The sequence below is a fragment of the Choloepus didactylus genome, chromosome 10 (assembly GCF_015220235.1).
Source record: "Choloepus didactylus isolate mChoDid1 chromosome 10, mChoDid1.pri, whole genome shotgun sequence".
Taxonomy (NCBI): domain Eukaryota; kingdom Metazoa; phylum Chordata; class Mammalia; order Pilosa; family Megalonychidae; genus Choloepus; species Choloepus didactylus.
The window spans coordinates 132,451,066-132,468,796 of NC_051316.1; the positions used below are offsets into that span (position 1 = coordinate 132,451,066).

A 17,731-nucleotide genomic window follows, 5' to 3' on the forward strand; every position below is an offset into this window, starting at 1 on the left:
CCGTGTCCTCCCGGAGATCTCTGGGAGTTGTAGTTGCCTGAGACGGGCTGCCTTCCTTACGGTGGCGTTGATGGCGCAGCTGTGGGGCGCTGTGGGAGTCGTAGGGTTAGGTTTTGACTGCCCGCCCAGCTCACTCTGGACTGAGCGACCTGTTTCGGCTTCATCCAGGACAGGGAAGGGAGCAGCACATCCTTGGAAGCCTCTCGGGACCTCTGGACTCTGGATCAGAGGTCAGTGATGAGGCTCGAGGCGCCTGCTTCCCGCGACAGCAAGTATTTTCCAGACGGCGTCTCACCTGAAGCAGGGTCTGTTGTGTCTCTGCTGCCCCGGAGACCTGGTCTGGGAGCAGAGCGCGTGAGGGGGCTCCATCAGCGCGCTGCGTATTTGGTTGAGTGAAATGCATAACACTGTGGGTGAGGAGGTGACCGCAGAGAGCTGCTCCAGTGGATTCTCAGCGGGCCATGCTGTCGAGGCGAGAGGAGCCAGCTGCTGGGGGGACGTGCTGCCTGACAGCAGAGGGGGCGGGTTGGGGTCTTGAGAGGACAAAGCGCAGTCGAGTGACTCTGACAAGCAGGCCACTAGGGACGGGGAGCCTCTGACTTCTGTCCTTCTTTTCCTGGCTTTCACAGAACCTCAAACTCAACCCTTCCGGATCTTTTTTCCGAGGAACATTGATGCGTTGGGATTTCCAAGCCTCTGGGCCTGTCTTTTCTCCGTTTGCTCTCCAGGGTTGCTGCTCCACTGAGCTCCACACAGGCCCATTCATCTGCCAGGTATGCTCTCTGCCCCTTTTGGCTCCTCTAAGATACATCTGACCTGCCCTGGCTCCCTCCTCTTCCTTCCGGAACGTGGCTGGCTGCGGGTCAAGGGTTGGAATCAGGCTGTTCTCTCCCGCTCTGCGAGAGGAGCCTTTCAGAAGGCAGCAGCACAGATTCAGGGATCCCCCCGCTCCCACCTTAGTGGTCTGAGTCAACGGGGTTGGCTGCCAGCAGAACCAAGGAAACCATCTTCTATGAGGTTTGTGATCCCAGTCCAGTGACACCTGCTGGAAAGTCACACACTGGACATCAACCTCCAGCTTACGGATTGCTCTGCGCTCTTTCAATATGCAGAAATGCAGAAAGTCAACCATATAGGATGCTCTCATCACACCTCGGAACAAACAAGGAGAAACAAAGCCACTCCACAGTCATCCTTGTCAACAGCTAATGCGCTCCCCAATCTTGTTTAACTATTAGAACAAGTTTGCTTATCCACACTCTATTAATTCCATGAACTGGGAGGCCAAGCCCATTAAAGAAAAATTTGCCTCAGAATAATTTCCTCAGTTATTACAGATGGAAGCCGGCCCCACCTCCAGCCTCTTCAGTTTAACACACCAGAGAGAGAGAGACTGAAAACCCGTCCACCCAAAACTGATCCGCATTTAGGATGTCACAGCACGTGTCTCTGAAAGACGCTGTGAAGACCAAGTACATATCTCAGGGCGTGAAGCAAAAAGGCGTTCATCCTTCCAGACCACCTTGGAAGGCCAATCATCCGAGCACTCTTCCATCTCTCACTGACCTCTTTAGTCGACGTTCAGTTATATTCCTAAAGAAAGGTTTGGAGGAAATAAAATTGTTAATCCTCATTGAGAAATTGTAACTGCCTCAAATATATAATTCATCTCACGTAAATAAGTTAGCGACATCTTCATCTTTTCAACTGTAATATTCTGTAGACCAGGGATATCGCTGTTACTTTTACATGTGTGTGAAAGATTTGCTTATTTCCAGCTGGCTGTGTCCACATTCAGCGTCTCAGCCTCGTCTCTGTAGTTTAGTCGTAATGTGTGGGTGTACTTTCCGCTTAGCATCTCTATCGCTAGCTTAGTCTATAACAGTATTGACTGTTTCGTACTGACTGACCATATTGAATTGGAATTGAAAATTTAACTCTACCCTAATGTATTGACTGTGTTAATCCCCTGCCTTCTATAGAGTTTGAACATATAAATCAAAACCTCATATTTATTTCCAATTAGTGCTAAATATTTTTCTTGTTCTCAAATGGTCAGTAAATTTTCCTATTTGTATAGAAAAGGCTTTTGTCCATAGAATAGGCACAGCCTACAGAATCAACATTTTCATTTTCAGACAAGATTTGTCTTAAGAGCTCAAGGACTTCATGTATCAGTGTCAAGGTCCGCACTGGTGTATATTAAGAACCTAATAAATGTTTCATAATTGGTCAGTAGCCCCTAGGACGTAACAGCTGGATAGTTGCCAAAAGTAAGTGGTGTATTTGTTATCTTAAAAACAATTTATTTCAGTAAAAATTTAAAGAAATTAAACATAAGCAATGAACTGATAACATATGTTGTAAATAGCCCCCATTTATCATAAAGTATAGGAATACACCAACAGTTTGAATAGTTAAAATATGGAAATTATCGAAACTTTAATGTTGCATTTAACTCATGAATGGGAATGCTTCTACTTAATGTCACTGCCGTGCCATGCTGATTCCAAGTCTTTTTAATTTGTGGAAATATTCATAACGCAAAATTTACCATTGGCTTTAAGGTGTGCTATTCAGTGGCACTTACTACATTCACTGTGTGTGACCGTCACCCTGCCCAGTGCAGGACGTCTGCACCCCCGAGGAAACCCTGCCACCTCGACAGTCGCTGCACTCCCCCGGGGTGGCCCCCACAGCCCCTGGTGACCGCGAATCTGTTTCCTGTCTGCGGATTTGCCTGCTCTGGACGTTTCAGGTAAATGGGCCACACAGTGTCTGGCTTCTGCACACGAGCTTGTTCTAGCTTTAATCGTGTGCATCAGTGTCATTTTTGCCCTCACATTAACGTTCTAGATCTGATTCCCTCTGTGAACTAGAGTCCTGTCCTGACTCCTGATATTTAAAGCAGAACTTAATGTTGCTTTTCTTTGACAGGACTTGAAATCACACCAGAGCCGAGGACACGGGTTCTGTGTAAGGTCTTGCCCGCATTGCACTAGAATATTTGTCGACTGAAAGTGCATCAAACGATAGGAGGGTTATCTTTCCTTATGACAAAAGCCAAAGGCAAGGTGGTTCCAGAAAAATTCAGCATTTCATTGATAGCTTCAAGAATATGGGTTTCTTTTAATTTTCTGCTCTGCCACCCCCAGCTGAACCTTCTCCCCGATCAACAGTTGTAAGACGGCAGCCCTGCAACTTCAAGTCACATCCTCACAAAGCTTGTCCGGGGCAGAAAAGGATTGTCCTCCCTATTGCATCAATTCTCATGAGGACAGAAAAAGTTTCTTGGAAGCATCCCAGCAAATTCCTCCTCATGTCTCACTCACTACAGTCATATCACAGCCCTAACCGTGTGCGGGGTCAGCCCCTACCTATGCACGGTGCGAGCAGGGGAGTGGATCTTCCAGGTCAACATTCAAGCCTGGGATCCAGGAGCACCCACCAATCCCAGTACCAAAAAACACAGCAACATAGTGGGGTTTGCTAGTAAGGAAGCCTGGGGAATGACAAGCTGCCACTAAGATGTTTGTGCCGGTTCTAAAATCAATTGCTTTTCCACCCTGCCTTTCGAAATGGTTCCTTAAGGTTGGACAGACTGTGACGTAAAACCTGAGTAACTTGGCTGACCAGACATGATTAAAAGGGATGGTTAAGACTGAGCTCTCAAAACTCGCGTGTCACTCAGCCTGATGCTGGTCAACAGGAAGTAAAGGAAGTGTAGCTCTGAGGACATCCGAGTTGGCAGAAAGAGCAGAATTGCTGCACCGTAGGAGAGTAGGTGAGGAAGACATCATGTCAAGGGAATATTTTGAAAATATCCTCTCCTTTACCCTGAAGCTTCACATTTACTGGGTAATTTACTCATAAATCAGGAGTGACTCTGACAGTTTCTAAATTGGATTAATTTCTCTCCCCCACTGAAGTGACTACTTTTTTCAGGAACTAGACTAGAGCCACCAGCTGGTGTCAGGTAGATGGAGCCTTAATTGAACCAAGGAATCCAGCGGCTCATCAGTTACGGATTTGGCTAATGAGGGGGAGAGCGAAGATCACTCTCAGTTCAAAGAAGGAAACAAAGCCTAGCCCAGAGTGGGAGCTGTCCACCTTCTGTGGGAAGAGGACAACCGGAAACTTGAGGAGTCCATTAGCTCCGAGCATAAAGTGGCGTAAATCCTACTAGTGCTGAGAAGCCTTGGAAGTAAACATCCTCCTGAGAGCTGCCTCACGGCTTGGGAAGGGTTTGCCCAGTTGGTTTTTGTTCTTAGGGAGAGGGATTTGTAGAAAGTGGAAAAAATTTGGTGGTCATCATCATTGCTTGGCCAGCTCTCTTTGCATAACTGCAAGTTCAGGACGAAAGAAGAGTGTGTTTACAATTATTTCTCTCCTACTAAAAACCCAAGGCTTCATTCTGAAGCTGGAGGATGGGTTGTTAATGTTACAACTTATGGGGTGCTTATCCACAAACATCAGCTTGCAGATGGTTTGGGAAAAGGCCTCATTCTTATCAGAGACATTTCCCTGGCTGCCTTCTCTTGGTCTTGGATGTTAGTGTTAGCACAGCACCACTGTCACCCGCTTAAATGAGAATAACAAAACTTGGGCAGACTGACCTTTGGAAACTGAGCTTCTCTCACCTGTCTATCGTGTCTCTTTATCACTAGGTTCTAAACCTCACCTGTTTCCCAGAATAGATGAGAATTAAACAAGAAGATCAGGAACTCCTTAAGAGCCACAGAGGCTCCAGGGAGGGAGGCAGATTTTTCTTTTAAGCCTAAAAGAGAGAAGTAGAGAAAGCCCACTACCCTGTGACCAGCTGAACACAAAGAGAGCAGCAGTTTGCTTGCTGGAAGAACTGTAGGTGCACTGTCTGCAATTTGTTTCTTTGAAATAATGATCAAAAACTGTTCGATGATTCCAGTTTTACTGCTGTGCTGAGAATGATTTTTGAACTGGGCACTCAAAGCTGTTCACACAGAAGAAAATCAGTCTTGTTGCTTTATGCTTGCATTGCATTTGAGGAGTCAAATAGAAGCCTCTAGCTAGTACATGCATTTTATTCACTTCTTTTTGTTCTGAATGACATTTTTTCCCAACAGATACTTCAAAGGGCCAATATTGGACCCATAAACAGCCTCTGATTGGCGTAGTCCTGGAGCACTCTTTGTGAATGAGAGTCCTGTGAACCAAAGGTGCTGTGCTCCGGGGAGCAACAGATTGTGAATATATGGCTTTTTATATTTGTTTAGCAAAAATTAACATCGGTGCTATGTTATGAAGTCATTTAGTTACAGTAAAAGGCTAATTGCTATTAAAAGCTCTTTCACTGCTACTCACATTCAAGCAAAGCAAACCAAAGTCAAGTATTGACACATTGATAATATTGCCATAATCCTTCTGATGTTAGCATTTTTCTCAGCTTGTCTGTGAGCATCTTGACGTTAACAGGATACTCACGAATGCTGGTGACGGAGCACAGTGGTAGCTGAACCAAGGCAAAACACACAAAATGTCTGCTGGTTTCAAGCATGTTGGTGGTGCATGCTTTGGGGATGAGAGCTGTGGGGCTGGGATTTGAGTACTGACCGTGCCACACCAGGTAGGTAAACGTGGTCGAGTCACTCTGTCTCTCGGCGTCGGTGTCCTCACCTGGAGATGGAAGCCCCAGCAGCCTCTGTCCTTGACCGCTAGTCTCCGGCACAGGTCCCGGCACGTGGGAGAGTGGACGTTCCAAGTCTCCACATGACATCACTTTCTGAGTGGAGCAACCTTGGGACTTGTTTGTTTGCCTCACTTGCCTATTCTGTAGAAGCTGAATTGGAAACTCAGAAGCTAAAACATCTGAAAAGGGATTTTTAGGCCTTGCTCAGTAATCTCTCTTCCTCCTACAAGTTCCCTCTCTCCCAGCACAAGCAGCCCCGTTTGCATGTGCTGCACTTTGGGTGGTGCTAACCCTAACCCTAACTCTAACTCACTCGCTCCTGGTGACTGGCTAGCCAGATGCTACAGAAGCCAGGTGACACTGACCACCACAAAGTCTGTGTGCGCTCACTTCACCATGGGGCCCGCATGGAGTGTGTCACACAAGAAAAGAGCCCTGTGACCCGCCGAGGCCAGCATGGCCCCTCACCTTGCTTTCCCCCTGCCCTCTGTGCTGCTAAAGTGGCTGCCCCAATCACAGCTCCACTCACAGGCTCAGCCTCTGCTGGGCCTAACTCTGGAGAGATGGAGGAGTTTATTCTGAGGCCTCAGCACCGAGCTGGTGGCTCCCGTCTGTCCACGGTGTGTGTCGGAAGCAGGACTCTGCACGGTCCCAGCGAGCCGAGCTGGATCTGAGGGGCAGTGGGAGCAGAGGGGAGGCCCCCGGCCTCACTGGGTGGCAGGAGGGAAGCAGGGAGCCCTGGCTGTGCTCCCTGAAGCTCCTCAGGGAAGGTTGACTTGGGCCCAGAAACACCTTGACCTCCATTTTCCACACCTGTTGCCTACACTTTGATCTCCCAAGGATCCCACAGATGACAGAATTCCCAGCAAGGGGCCACGGTGCTGGAGAGAATGAGAAGGGCCAGTGCGGCCCCTGCTGAATGGAGCAGGGAAAACACACAGTTTTTAGCTCAAGTCAAACGTGGATTTTAACCTGCGTGGGCCACAAGGGCCCTTGAGAGATCTGAGAATGGAGGTTTTGCCCAAAGCCTGCCCATCCAGTGGGTCTCACTGGGGTGTCTGTGGGAGTGTGTGTGCACACACATGCAGCCTGCTGCTGTGAGTGTGCATGGAGGTTGGTGGTAGAACGTCCACCCTGGCTGACGCCCAGACTTCCCGTCTCTCCTTCCCTCCCCCAGGCCCCTCTCTCGTCCTCTCCTCCCTCGTCTCCTCCAGATCCTGCTCGCTGCTCTGCTGATGGTGGGTGCTTGGTAAGGAGGGCGGGGGGAAGGAGAGCTTCCCAGGGGTCTGCCCTCAGGAAACCAACGCTAACTGCAAAATTAGGCACCTTTGCACACGTGTCCAAGTAACCAACCCAGGGAAGCCCTTTATCCTGTTGTGCTAGGAGAGCGTCTGTACCACTACCAGCAGTACTGTTACTCCTGTCAGCACTGATGCTACCACCACCGCTGTTACTCCCGTCAGCACCAACCTTACCACTATAGCTATTACTCCCATCAGCACCAACGTTACCACCACCGCTGTTACTGCCGCCAACATTGACATTACCCCCATAGCTATTACTCCCATCAGCACTGATGTTACCACCACCGCTGTTACTCCCGTCAGCACTGACAATACTTCCATAGCTATTACTCCCATCAGCCTGATGTTACCACCACCGCTGTTACTCCCGTCAGCACCAACCTTACCATCACCGCTGTTACTCCCATCAACACTGACATTACCCCCATAGCTATTACTCCCATCAGCACTGATGTTACCACCACCGCTGTTACTCCCGTCAGCACTGACAATACTCCCATAGCTATTACTCCCATCAGCACCAACGTTACCACCACCGCTGTTACTGCCGCCAACATTGACATTACCCCCATAGCTATTACTCCCTTCAGCACTGACGTTACCACCACTGCTGTTACTCCCGTCAGCACTGACAATACTTCCATAGCTATTACTCCCATCAGCCTGATGTTACCACCACTGCTGTTACTCCCGTCAGCACCGACCTTACCATCACCGCTGTTACTGCTATCTGCACTGTCATTACCACCACTGGTACTATTCCTGTCAGTATTACTACTGTTACTAGCACTATTGCTACGGTTATTGCCATTACCTCTTCTCTTACCCATGTTCCTACTCTTTGCATTACTACTGCCACCGTCCCTACAATTGCTGCTGTCACTACTGCTGTTACTACCTTGTTACTACTTCTGTTATTACTGCTGCTGTTAATCTGTTACTGACTTCCAACCGAGCCCTTTAATTTGCTTGTGTAATGTGCTCCGGTCACTGTGCTAAGTGCAGGATCTCATTAAATCCACCTCTGTAAAGTCGATTGTGTTATTGCCCCTGCTATTCTCACAAGGATGTTGGTGTTTGGAGAACTTAAGGAACTGACCTTAGTCACACACTGATTATTGGCCGAGCTGGGACTGAAAAATTGAGTCTGAAAACTTTGAGGCTCTCACTGCCTTGAGGACAGAGAAGCTGGAGAGGGCTGGAAAGCTTTCTGCAGATGCGAAGCAGGTAATTGCTTTGCGGTGCTTAGCTTAAGGACGGTTACTTCCTCTTGATTGAAAGTCTTCTCTGCCTCCTCACTGTCCTGCAGTGACATCCAGAGCCTTAACTCCCGCTTACTTCTGCAGCCTCACCTCCTGCCCCAAAGTGTGGATGGTGGTTTCAGAGAAGCCCTCTTGCTGGAGAGAAGTGCTGCGCTGTCTGCTTTGCAGGGTTCTGGTGATTTTCAGCTCTGCCTTCAAATCGTGAGCTCCTAGAAAGCAGAGAGCTCGCGTTGAGTCAGTGGGCTCAGCAGTCCCTACCCCGGAGGCTCCAGCCCCCGAGTCGCCCGCACCTCGGAGGAGAGCCTCATCCGGGCTGGAATGACACGGAGGCTGCCATGAGGAAGGAAAGTCCAAGTCGAGAATGTAGGATGCAGTCGTGCGGGCAGGAGGACAGCAGGTGCCGGTGTGCTGGGCTCCGAGGGGGCTTGGCTGGTGCAGAAACTGAAGGGGGTTTGGGTGGACGAATGACCAGGTGAAGCTGTGTGGGGAGAGAAGCGGCGGGAAGGAAGCAGGGCACGGAAGCTGCAATTTGGAAAGGAACCGTGTTCTCCATTTCTCTCGCATCTTCCCACACGCTATCTAACACCTTTCTCTGAATACACAAAGACCCATGTGCTTATTGTAGCTAGATTTCCAAAGGAAGACTGAATGTGTATTTTTTTCCTTAGTCCTAGGTAGAAAGGGGACAGAACTTTGCGTCCATACCTACAGAAGAACCCTCTCCAAGGGCCAGGAAAGGCCATGGAAGGCTAGCTTGTCCCTGGGTGAAGATGAGGCGCCTAAGGAAAGCTGCAGGGTGCGTGGCAGGTCCTGAAGCCACCGGGGTGATCAACTAACCAACACCTGGAGCGTGCGGGGAGTGGGGGAGCTCTGAGGCCTGCTGCGGGGTGACGCTAATGCATCTGGGATTACGTTGTGCGGGGAGCCACCCCTTCCTTCCTGCCGAAGCTGAGTTAACCTCCACGTAAGGGAACTAAAGCACCGAGAGGCCCGACAAGGTGCCAAGCCACGCAGCAGATGCCTGGCAGCACTGGGACCCAGCCCTGTGCTGCTGCAGCCCCATGTCCCCTGCCCGGTGTGCACTGGCCATAGACCCACAAGAATCAGAGGCTCCCCCACCGCCCACCCCCTCAGATTCACCAGCCAAACTGGCCTCTCCCACCACAGGTGCCTCTCAAACTCCCTGGTCCCCCTGGGATTGGGGACTGGGCTCGGGGCCACACTGAAGACACACCACACACTTGTGCACCCTGAGCTGCAGGAAAAGTTTTCACGAATAGACTGTCCACGACTTCTGCTCCCCTTCACTCCAGGCTCTCGGTTCCCCTCCCGGGAGCAGCACACTCGCACGCTCACGGGGACACTGCGGTCCCTGACCCGGCTCCACTTTCCCCGCAGCACTCTCACCGGCTGAAACTGGTCCACACGCTTGTTTACCTGGTTATTGTCTGTCTCCCCTGCTGAAAAGTAAACTCCAGGATGGCCTGAATCCCACCTCCCAGGACACTGTCTGGGAACAAAAGGGGCCACTCAAGAAACGTGGTCTTAATTGCTGAGTAACTGAGGTGCGAGTGAAACCTGTTGGCACCTCTGCCCCCGGCTTTGTGTTCTCCGAGCTGCTGTCGTGGTTGCAGCTGGTCTGCCTGGCTCTGGGCTGCCCCCGGGGGTGGCCTGCAGAGAGCAGCACGACCACCAGGCATTTCAGAGCCCCCCTCGCTGGACGGCTCCAGCACGGGGTGGGGTGGTGAGCGCTTGCTGGAGGCCTGTCCAGCTGAGGGCAGATCCGGGAAGGACCCAGGTGAGTGTACACACCGGAGGAAATGGACTCTGCTGCCCCTCGTGGGGCTCCCCAGGGTGAAAGGCAAATCCACCGGCCGGACGGGGTGAGGGTCTGCCACTGGCCTCTGGTCCAGCCCTGTCAGCCCTTCTCAGCTCCTTGGACCCAGTGGAATCCCAGGAGGTGGAGCGGGAGGAGCCAGGGGAGCCCCGGCTCAGGCCATGTCGGGAATCGACGTTCCCCAAGGGGGGTGCACTTACGAAATGTCACCCTGGACTCTCCTACAACAAATGCTGCCGACTTAAAATGAAAACGCAGCAAGGCCTTATCATCATGTAATATTGAAAAAGAGGGGATGCCACTGTGAGAAAAGAATGCCAGTGACACACCCAAGGGGAGGTGTTTGTTCAAGAATAGTGAAGATGAAATAGAACAATTAAAACGGGATATATTTTGCTTGCCATTTTTACAACTTTTATTTTGCCCTGTTGTGCTATTTGAATTTCCTTTTACCATGTGCATGTGTTACCAGGTAGAAAAAAAAAGCTAGACCTTTTCAAATCAACCATTAACCTTAATTCCTTTGTTGAAAGATTGGCAAAATGAGCACATGTCAAAAAATGTTGATGTGGAGGGTGTCACGGCAGCCAGGCCGCTCCTTGTTGTGAGGCCTCAGCACCGGCAGGTCTGGGAGGAAGCCGCCCGCAGGGTGCTTTGTCCCCACCCCTGTCATCCCGGGCACCCTCCCAGAGCTCCTTCTCGCTGCGACTCCTACTCTCACTCAGCTGTCACCCACTCCCTGCCAAGGCGGGTAATGTTAAAATACACCCACAAACCTGTTTTTGAGTTGCATTGCTGTATGGAGGACACCCTGCTCCAACCTCCTCGGCCTCACATGTGTGGTCAGAGGTGAGGCCAAGGGATGAGTGGACTCTGGTGTGTGTCAGAAAGCAGCAGGCGCTTTCCTTATCGTTCCTGCACAGCGGCTGGTTATTTGCTCAGCCAGCTAGCGGCAGCTGCTGAATCTCCACTGTGTGTCAGGCATTGTGCTAGGAGCTGAGGCTACCAAAAAAAAATCTGTGCCAAGGTCCCTATGCTAGAGGAGTTGATATGCTGGTGTGGGCTTGCCGTTCCCTGTGATAAATTGCTGAAATAGAGGTATGTTCCACACACCACTGCATCCCAGAAGAGCCTGTGTCCTGAGGATTTTAAACAGAAGTGGCAGAGAGGACGCTGTGACACCCGCCCCAGTCAGGCGGGTGAGGCTGGGCGGCCACCTCGGCGCACTCAGGCAATTCCTTTCCCTCGGGAGGAAGGAGAGGCCCGTCAGCCCTGGGAGCCAACCCACAAGGAACTAATGAGCACCATCGATGGGGGCTTGTGTGTCGTCCACCGCTCTGCTAGAAGCTGACTTCCATCCACTCCGTGAATCCTCACGTGTGCAATCAAAAAAGCAGAAAAGCATTTAATAATGCAGGCTTACACCGGAAATCTGTGTTCCAGCCATGCCATATTCTGGCCTTCATTCGGGCCACGTTTCTCCGGTGATGACCAGTGGCTTTGCTGCTGCCCTCGGTTCCTAGTGTCTCCTCAGGATCCGCTGAAAACAGTCGCAGCGTCGGGCTCTCTTGGTTCATGTCCAGCTCTGCCTCCAAGCAGCTGTGTGATGCGGGGCTGGCACACGGCCCTACGCCCAGTTTCCTGTGGGTGCAGCCCTGGGGTCCCTTCCAGTTCCAAGTCCTCTGATGCGTCCACCAGCCTTTCTCCTTGCCTGGCAAGAACGGGCCCATCCGAAGAGCGGTGCCCTCATCTCCACATTTCTGCACCTGCTTTTCTAGGATGGCCCCTGACTGCAATCAATGAAACTCATCAATAATTTACCTAATGTAGCTTTTAAAAGCCCAAAATTTAGTTATAAAGAAAGTTACTACTTCCATCCTAAGAAACGCTTTGTGTGTCCATGCATGTTCTTATCTGTCTCAAAGTGTAACAGTTTATTTTAGTCAATCAACCATCTAATGATTTACTGGTAAATATTCAGGTATTATTTTAAAAGATATTTAACTGAGTTAAAGTATTTTAAACAAAAGCGATAAATACTATTACTGTTAAAAATGATTATTTTTAAAAGATCATGAGAAGCAATGACTCAGGTAGCACCTCCCAAATGTATTTTCATGCAGGAAAGCTCACTATAACACGGAAAGAAGCAGGAAGATTGCTGGTGTCAGGAAGCGTCTCCCCTAGTCAACAAAACCCGGCTCTGAAGAGGGTTCTGCGGTCCCTGCTCCTTCGTGTTCCCCACACTGCAGCCCAAGGCTTAGAAATGTAGCAGAGCTCCCCCCTTGTCCTATTTGTGTTTGCAACGTTGCTCTGGGATCTGTTAGACACTCAGACCAAGTATGGAGACTCGCGATCCCACTACAGACTGGTGACCTTTGTATCAAATTAGGGAAGATTCTCCTCGTTTCTCCTTTTAAGTTTTGGTCAGTGTTCTAGTTTGCTATTGCTGCCAGAATGCAAAACACCAGAGATGGCTTGGCTTTTATTAAATGGGGTTTATTTGGTTACACAGTTACAGTCTTAAGGCCATAAAATGTCCAAGGTAAGGCATCAACAATCGGGTACCTTCACTGGAGGATGGTCAATGGTGTCCAGAAAACCTCTGCTAGCTGGGAAGGCACATGGCTGGCGTCTGCTCCAGAAAATGGCTTTCTCCCAGGACGTTCATATCTAGGCTGCAGTTCCTCAAAAACATCACTCTCAGTTGCTCTTGGGGTGTTTGTCCTCTCTTAGCTTCTCCGAGTTGCTCTTGGGTTGTTTGTCCTCTCTTAGCTTCTCTGGAGCAAGAGTCTGCTTTCAATGGCCGTCTCTCATCTGCAGCTCCTGGGCTTTCTTCAAAGTGTCCCTCTTGGCTGTAACAAGCTCACTCCTTCTGTCTGATCTTAAATAGTGCACCAGTAACTTAATTCAGACCTACCCAATGGGCAGGCCAACACCTCCATGGAAATTATCCAATCAGAGTTATCACCCGCAGTTGGGTGGGGCACATCTCCATGGAAACACTCAAAGAATTACAGTCTAATTAACACTGATAGGTTCTGCCCACACAAGATTACATCAAAGATAATGGTGTTTGGGGGAACATAATACATTCAAACTGGTACATTCAGTTTGCCAGGTCTTAGCTCCTCCATTCTTAATGTAAAGAGAAAAAAAAGGATGAAAAAGAAATTAGATTTCAGCAATATTACATACATCAATCTATTCTGTAATGAATTGCTTACCAAGACTATGAATTGTAGATACCAGGAAAGGTATGAGAAAATGTTTTACTTACTTTTCCCTGAGGACTTTTTTGGAATGACTAATTTTTACTCTATCTATTCTGCCTTCTCCAAATTCAGTCAAATAGCCTGCAAACATGGAAGGACATCTGGTTTATTTTTTATTAATTAAAGAGAACAACAAAAGATATTTTTAAGTTTCCTGACTCCAATCTTGAATGCACTGGATGGAATGAAATGTAAAATTAGATTACAGATGTGGGGATCCAAAGTCCATGGGGAGTAATTTTGTGCTTAGAAATTATTCTGCTTAGTAAATGTTTCAATCTGAAGATCCCCCTTCCAAGATTGTCCTCGAATTTAGGTAAAAGAGAAGGGAAAAATCACCTGGAACATGCACACAAATAACTGGGAATGTTGCCTGTCGTGATTTAAAACAAGACCTTAATCCTGTATGGAAACCCAATTCCTTGACTGCAGGAGGTCCTGAAAGGATGTCCTGGAGCACTGCAAAAACCAGGGGCCAAAGGAGCAGGACCAGATCTTACCAAGACTTATCACAGCTTACAGAAAATAAGGGGACAAGCATGTTCCAAAATCCAGACTTTGGAAAACGCTACAGGACAATCCAGTTTTTCAGTAAACCAATATCAAAGGTAAATAAAAATAGTGGGTGAGGGACCATGTAGATCAAAAGGTATTTAATAGACATATAAAAAAAGCAATTTAGGGATCTCAGTTTGGAAACTTATTCAAACAAATTCATAAAAATATTATGAGCCAAGGACCAATGAGGGTGGTTTCTCCAACTGCAAAATAAGCCAATCTCAATTATACATTCAGAGACCAGGGAAATGATCACCAGTTGGGCCTGCAGACACAGAAGACCCAAAGTAAGAGGGACTTGGCCACGTGGGTATCAGTGCCCAATCAGAACGTACGTGCAATAGAGCTCGAGACGTCTTGGTATTCCCTTCCCTCAGGGTACATCACTTGGCCATAGCTCCATTTGGGGAAGAATTGGGGTTATCATTACAGGATGCACTTGCCATTGTGTTGCATGGGCCTTCCTTTTGGGGACCCAGACACCTCATCAATTAACAGCTCTGGTTCTGGAAAATAGATCAGATCCAGAAAATGCAGAAGTCACTGCTTCTGATTGGACCAGTGACTCTCAGTCTCCTGCTCCTCCATTTTTGCCCTCTTCAGATACTAGATGTTAAGCAGCATCCTCACTGGCTGCTGTGTATTTTGCCCCTTGGGATGCCACGTTCTGTCAACCATCTCCAATGCTCTCTGCAGGTCAAGCCCACTTGGTTCTCACTCTAACTTTGCCATCTTTACAACAATTGTGACCCCTGGTTTCTAGCAGCTGAGAACCACCCCCTGGTCTATTCCTTCAGGACCCGGTCATTCCCTCTGGCTTGGTCCATGACCACTCCTCTCACCGTCTCCCCTCTCCTGCAGGGCTCAGCCACCTGGAACTTCCTAGTAATGTCAGTGAAGTGCCGACGGCCTTTGTGAATGACGTCCTCTGGGCTGTCCCCTGGAGCGTCATCCTCTGTGGGTCTTATGGCCTCATGTAACGTATCCATTCCAGCATTACATCCCCGAGCCTTTTACTCTGTTCCTCCACCGTCTGCGATGGCAGTTCAGGTGTTTCCCCTTGTCTCATCATAGGTCCTCCTTCATCCCGTAATGTTCTCCCATAAGGCCTCTTAGCCTAAAGGGAACACAGGAATAATTCTCAAGAATCAACAATGACGCTCCTTCTTCTTCTGCCTATTCAGAACAACAGTTAAAAATTATTACATTCTCAAGAGATTTCAAACAAAATTTAAGCTTTTGTTGAAGAAATTGTTTTTTCCTAATAGAACAGAAGCCACCCAGTCCTGAAAGAATCAGGGCCTTCTGAGATCGTCTTCCCTTAAAGGGTAAATTTATTACAATATTTTTCATCAAGCACTTCAGTCTGGGTCACACCCTTGAGAAAGAACGTGTCCCCTGTTCGTTGGCAGCTTGGCATGTTCCCCAAAGCACAGACCAGCACCTTGGGCCTTTCACAGCGCGTTGTCCCTGCCTCTGGGCAGGGCTGAGAGTCAGGCAGGCACAGCCCCCAGGACAAGGGGTGCAGCTGTGCTCTGGCGCCAGGTGAGAAAGCAGAAGTGGAGAGGGCCGTGCATAGGACCGAAATCTGAGACCTTTGCTGACAGCACCGGGTAGTGGGACGTCATTCCCACCGAGGACCCTGGGTCTGGTTCCAGCCTCCCTGTCAGTGTCTCTGAAAGAGAGAGTCTCCATCAGCGCCTGAAGCAGCAGAAACCAGGGAAGGTTCCAGAGATCCACTTTCAAGCTGCATCTCTCTCGGGCTTACCAAGTGGCTGTGGGGCACTGGAGGAAGATGATATTGTTGATGATTCCTGGACAAAATGGCGTCAACATGGTAAACACTAGCCATGTGGTTATATGCATTTAAATTTGAATTAATTAAAATTAAATAAAAATGTAGTTCCACAGTTGCACTGGCCACATTTCAAATACTCAACAGCCACATGTGGCTAACAGCTACTGTGTTGGGCAGTGCAGGCGCAAACACTTTCATCATCACAGAATATTCTCATGGTCAGCGCCGGTCTGAAGGATTGCAACAGGTCACCACGGGGCCCCAGGCAGACCCCGGACGCCTGCTCTGCCCGTTTCTTCGCATCAGCCCTGGAAGGGCCTCCCGGGGAAGCAACGGGGTGCGTTGGCCGGCTGGACCAGGAGCTGCACCTCACTGCACCCGGTGGGCTCCGCTCACGGCCCACCCCCTTTTCCAAAGCCACATCTTGCATATGTCGTCGGGATCTCAGGATCTCAATCGTCTGTTCTGGATTCCTGCTCACCTGCTGGTCTTTTCTCCTGAACTAGGCCACCAGCTTATTGAGGAGAATCATTTTGTTTTCCTACAGAATGTGTCATAATAGTGCCAGATTCGGTGAATACCAGAGATCTCAAGTCTTATCAACTGTTTAAGGTCAGAAAGCTCCATTAGATGGTGGATGAGGCTGCCACAAGCCACGGCAGACGCCTGACCCTGGGGGGCTTCCCCTGCGGCGCCCAGGACTCCCGGGGAGGAGCTGCTCGTGGAGGAAAAGCCAGCTCTGGGAATGTGCAGCTGGAAGCCCTGCCTTGCACCGGGACCCCTGAGTGGGCTGGGACCCCTGAGCAGGGATCAGCCTCAGGAGGGTCACCTCGTGGGCACGTTTCTTCCCTTTCGTTGTGTGGCCTATGCTTGGGAAGGAGGACTCAGGCTTCGCCCTCGGTATTTGGGCATTAGACACAAACACTTCCTGGAAGGTAAAGTTTGCTAGCAGATTTGCTTTCTCATCAGAAATGGCTGGTAATAAAGTTTGGGGGGATGGGGGACCCCATCTCCGGCTGCCTTCCTGCATGCAGTGGAGAAAGTCACCGTCCCTTGATGCCAGCTGTGTTCACGAGCAAGCCAGGTCCAGGAGATCCCAGGACTGGCTGCCAGACAGCGACTCATGCCCTGCCCCAGGAAAAAGGCCTTCTGAAGGCCAGGACCATGGGTTAGAAGAGATTCCACTCTTGCCTCAGCAACCGGAGCTGTCTTCAGGAGCCCCTCCTTAACCCTAACCCTACCCTAACACCTACCCATAAACCTAACACAAACAACTTCCTGGAAGGTTAGCCCTACACCTACCTACCCTACCCCTACCCCTACCCCTAACCCTAACCCTAACCCCAAACCCAACCCTAAACCCTAACCCCTAACCCTACCCCTAACCCTAACCCTAACCCCTAACCCCAAACCCTAACCGTAGCACCTAACCCTACCCTTATCCTACCCTAACCCTAACCCTGACCTTAAAAAACCCACCCCTACCCTACCCCTAACCCTAACCTAACCCTAACCCTACCCTACACTTACCCATAACCTAACCCTACCCCTTGACCATACCCCTACCCTAACCGTAACCCCAGGGGCCCCACCTGGAGCTTGCAACCTGCCCTGGGGGCTGCAGGGGGTTCCTTGCCTCTGAGTCTACAGCTCTGAAACGGCCTCCCACTCCTCCTCAGCTCTTTCCCACCTTCTCTTTTGGGATTATCCCCAGTACCTGTCCTCTAGGCCCTAGGATGAACGGCTTCAGTGTGTTTCATCCTGTCACTTGCTCTGACTTCTTTGATGCACCTTTATCCTTCAGAGCTGTGACCCTTTCATTTCTGTCCTCACCCTGTCTCTTTATTAAGGCACACATTCTTACTTTGCTCCATAAGAGCTTGCATAAGGTCATTTTGGGGGAAGTTGAGGTTATTGAAAGTAAAATATCAAGTGTCAGAAGCTTCCACGAGGGGCCCCAGGGGAGGGAAGGGCAAGCTGGGTGGAGAAGATCCCACACTACCCACCATAGGCGAGGCCCAGAGTTTGTGGG

At 49.7% G+C, this 17,731-nt stretch overlaps 1 long non-coding RNA gene across 1 annotated transcript; it reads left to right on the forward strand.

The window, feature by feature from the left end:
• Nucleotides 1-38: 38 nt before the first annotated feature.
• On the forward strand, nucleotides 39-8,878 carry LOC119505496. Its single transcript, XR_005210751.1, has 4 exons — nucleotides 39-230; nucleotides 630-1,472; nucleotides 2,568-2,758; nucleotides 2,938-8,878. It is a non-coding gene; the product is annotated as an uncharacterized LOC119505496 (long non-coding RNA).
• The last annotated feature ends 8,853 nt before the right edge of the window (nucleotides 8,879-17,731 follow it).